Here is a 4859-nt window from a genome sequence, read left to right as displayed (position 1 = left end):
ACTATTACTATAGAACCTGCAACCATCAAAATGTAATAAGGGAATACAAAACTACAAACAACTTTATGCTCATAAATTCAACAACTTAGAAGAAATAGACAAATTCCTTGAAGACAACAAACCAGCAAAGCTCAAACAAGATGAATAAGTTGAATAGCCCTACAACCATGAAAGAAGCTGAATTTAAAATTTAAAAATTCCCCAAAAAGAAATCTCCAGAACTATACTGTTTCACTGAGGAATTCTACCAAACATACAAATAATTAACTTCAACTTTACATAAACTGTTCCTGAACACAAAAATGAGGGAGAATTTCCCAACTCATTTTAGGAGACCATTATCACCATATATAAAACCAGACAAAGTACAAAAAAGAAAAAAGATCAATATCACTAATGAAATTACATGCAAAAATCCTCAACAATAGGCAACTAAATCTGACAATATACAAATATATATACCATGACCAAGTGGGATTTTCTAGGTATGCAAGGCTGTTTCAGCATTTGAGAGTCAACCACTATATTCCACATTATCAAGAAGCTAAAAAGGGAAAATGCTATACCCTGTCAATTGACAGAGAAAAAGCATGACAAAATCCAGTATCCATCCATGATCTTTAAAAAAATTCTTGGTTCAGAAAAGAGGAATATTACCCTCAACTCAATAAAGAAAATCTATGAAGTGCCTACATCTAACATTGTATGTATTGTAGAAAGACGGAATACTTTCCCCACTAAGATCAGGAACAAGTCAAGGAATTTTTATTAAGTTTTTCATTTTAATTCCAGTAGAGTTAACACAGAGTGTTATATTAGATTCAGGTGTACAATATAGTGATTCAAGAATTCTATACATTACTCAGTTCTCATCATGATAAGTGTACTTTATAATGCCCATCACCTAGTCCACCCATCCCTCCATCCTCATCCTCTCTGGTATCCATCAGTTTGTTTTCTGTAGTTAAGAATCTGTTTCTTGGTTTAAGACAAGGATTTTTTGTTTCATCACTGTGATTCAACATAGTACTGAGAGTTCTAACAATTATAGTTAGATATATATACATATGTGTATATATATACATATTATATATATATACATATTATATATATATATAAATGCATATAGATTGAAAATGAAGAAATAAAACTATACCTATTTGCAAATAATATGAAATTACAGATTTCATCATAGAAAACCTCAAGCAATCTACAAAAAGAAAAATAAACTTCTAGAACTAGGAGTGCTTTCATCAAGGTCAGAAGATACAAAATCAATGTGCAAAAATCAACTGCATTCCAATGTGTATGGGAAAACAAATTAAAAACACAGTAGTATTTAAAATTACTCCAAAGAAAATGAAATATGTAGATATACACCCACCAAAACATGTACAGTTGACCCCTGACAACATGGGGCTTAGGGATGCCAAACCCCATATAGTTGAAAATCCCTGTATACCTTTTTAGATCCCCAAAACTTAACAACCAATAGCTTACTGTTGACTGAAGCATTACCAACAACATAAACAGTTGATTAACATGTATTTTATATGTATTTTATACTGTATTCTTATAATAAAATAAGCTAAAGAAAATATTAATAAGAAAATCATAAGAAAATTACATTTAGAGGACTGTAAGGAACCCATGTATATAATAACAAAGTAGCAGAAAGAGAAAGTTACAACAACATTTACAATTGGACCAAAAGAATAAAATACTTAGGAGTAAACTTAACCAAAGAAGTGAAAGACCTATACTCTGAAACGATAAAGCAGTGATGAAAGAAACTGAAGATGACACAAACAAGTGGAAGGATATTCCATCATGGATTGGAAGAATACTGTTGTTAAAATGTCCACATTACCCAAACCAGTCTACAGTCAGTGCAATCACTATCAAAATATCAACAGCATTTTTCACAAACCTAGAACAAACAATACCAAAATTTGTATGGAACTAAAAAAGACCTTAAATAGCCAAAGCAATCTTGTGAAAGACAAACAAGGCTGGAGGTATTACAATCCCAGATTTCAAGACATACTACAAAGCCATAGTAATCAAAACAGTATGGCACTGGAAAAAAAATAGACACAAAGATCAGTGGAAAAGAATAAAGAGCCCAAAAATAAACCCACAATTATATGGTCAATTCATCTATGACAGAGGAGGCAAGAATATACAATGGGGAAAAGACAGTCTCTTCACTACATGGTGCTGGGAGAACTGGACAGCAACATGTAAAAGAATGAAACTGGACCACTTTCCCACACCACAGACAAAAATAAACTCAAAATGGATTAAAGCCTCAATGTGAGATCTGAAACAGTAAGAATCCTACAAGAGAACGGAGAGTAATTTCTCTGACACTGGCCATAGCAACATTTTTCTAGATGTGCCTCCTGAGGCAAGGAGAACAAAAGCAAAAAGTAATTTGGGGGATTACTTCAAAATAAAAAGCTTCTGCACAGCAAGGGAAACCATCAAGAAAACCAAAAGACAACCTATCCATTGGGAGAGGATATTTGCAAATGATATCTCTGACAAGGGGTTAATATCTATAATATATAATGAACTTATACAACTCAACACCAAAAAACCAATCTGATTTAAAAATGGGCAGGATACTTGAACAGACATTTTCCTAAGATGATGACATCCAGATGACCAAGAGATGTGAAAAGATGCTCAACATCACTCATCATCAGGAAAATGCAAATCAAAGCCACAATGAGATATCACTTTACACCTCACAGAATGGCTGAAATCAAAAAGACAAGAAACAAGTGTTGTCAAGGATGTGAAGAAAAAGGAACTGTTGATGGGAATGCAAATTAATACAGTCCCTGTGAAAAAAAGTATGGAGTCCTCAAAAAATTAAAAACAAATACTACATGAACCAATAGTTCCTCTATTAGGTATTTACCCAAAGAAGATGAAAACACTAATTTGAAAAGATATATGTACCCCTATGTTTACTGAAGCATTATTTACAATATTGAAGTGTCCTTCAGTAAACAAATGGGTAAGGAAGATGTGGTGTGTGTGTGACACACACACACACACACACACATGATGGAATATTATGCAACCATAAAAAATGATGAGGTAGTGCCATTTGAAACAACATGGATGGACCTAGAGGGTATCATGCTAAGTAAAATAAGTCAGACTGAGAAAGACAAATACCATAGGATTTTCACTCATTAGAAGAATCTTTAAAAAAAAAAAAAAAAGGATAAACAGAAAGCAAAACTGACCTATACATACAGAGGACAAACTGATGGTTGCCAGAGAGAAAGACGGTTGGGCTTGGGCAAAATGGGTAAAGGAGAGTGGGAGATACAGGCTATCAGTTACAGAATAAGTAAGTCATGGGAATAAAAGTCACAGCGTAAGGAATACAGTCAATGATACTGTGATAGTGATGTATCAGGACAGATGGCAGCTTCACTTGCAATGAATATAGCATAATGTATAAGTTTGTCAAATCACTATGCTGTATACAGGGAACTAATGTAACACTATGTGTCAACTTTACTCAAAAAGAAGAAGGGAAGGGCAGGGAAGGGAAGGGAAGGATCCCCAGGGGCGCCTGGATGGCTCAGTCAGTTAAGCTTCTGACTACATCTCCGGTCATGATCTCACTATCCTGGGATCAAGCCCTGGGTTAGCTCCCTGCTCAGCAGGAGTCTGGTGGTCCCTCTCCCTCCCATTCTGCTCCTTCCCCACTCAAGCTCATGCTCTGTCTCAAATAAAATCTTTTTAAAAATCTGCATGTAAGTGGACCCGTGCAGTTCAAACCTGTCTTGTTCAAGGGTCAACTATATAAAATCTATATGCTAAAAATCACAAAATGTTGGTGAAAAAAAGCAAAGACCTAAAGAAATGGAAATACATGTCCAGACCACACCCATCAACTGGAAAACTCAACACAATGAAGATGTCAGTTCCTCCAAATTTAAATACAGGTTTAACGAAATCCCTATCAAAACTCCAGCAAAGGTTTTTGTACTACAGATAAGATTATTTTTAAGCTTATATAAAATGTTACAGGACCAAGAATAATTAAAGCAATCTTGCCACAGAATATTGAGCCTCCACCGAGAGTCAGTGAAGTTTCCTACTTCAACAGTGCTTGGACAGAACCCAGCACTTGTCCCCCGCCCCCCCCCCCGGTGGCTGCTCAGAGTCAACCCTCTGCCATCTCCTCATAGTACCCACAGACCATCCCAAGGCCCCCATTGCCACTGCAGCACCATGCAGCCACTGCCACTTGACACTGCCTCTCCTCGGTGGCTGCTGTGATGACTACATCCCTCTTACAGTTGCACCAGAACTACCACCAGGACTCAGAGGCCGCCCTCAATTGCCAGACCCACGTGGAGCTCTATACCTATGTCTCCCCATCTGTGTCTTACTACTTTGACCACAAAGATGTGACTTCGAAGAACTTTGCCAAATATTTCCTTCACCGATCTTAGGAGAAGATGGTGAGCTGAGAAACTGAGGAAGCTGCAGGACCAACGTGGTGGCCAAATCTTCCTTCAGGATATCAAGGAACTGGACCATGATTACTGGGAAAATGGACCGAATGCAATGCGGTGTGCATTACACTTGGGAAAGAGCGTCAGTCAGTCACCACTGGAACTGGACAAACTGGCCACTGAAAAAAAATGATGCCGTTTGTGGGCCTTCACTGAGAGTCATTACCTGGGTCTGGTAAAATCCATCAAAGAACTGAGTGACCATGTAACCAACCTGAGCAAGATGGGGGCTCCCTAACCTGGCATGGCAGAGTATCTTTCTGACAAGCACACCCTGGGAAACAGTGATAATGAGAGCTAAGCCTTAGG

At 37.1% G+C, this 4859-nt stretch overlaps 1 pseudogene across 1 annotated transcript; it reads left to right on the top strand.

The window, feature by feature from the left end:
- Window positions 1–4310: 4310 nt before the first annotated feature.
- On the top strand, window positions 4311–4859 carry LOC309856643 (ferritin heavy chain pseudogene; annotated as a pseudogene). Its single transcript has one exon. The product of its transcript is annotated as a ferritin heavy chain pseudogene (transcript).

The sequence above is a fragment of the Mustela nivalis genome (genome assembly GCF_964662115.1).
Source record: "Mustela nivalis genome assembly, chromosome: X".
Classification (NCBI taxonomy): Eukaryota; Metazoa; Chordata; class Mammalia; order Carnivora; family Mustelidae; genus Mustela; species Mustela nivalis.
This window is presented reverse-complemented; position numbering and strand designations above follow the sequence as displayed.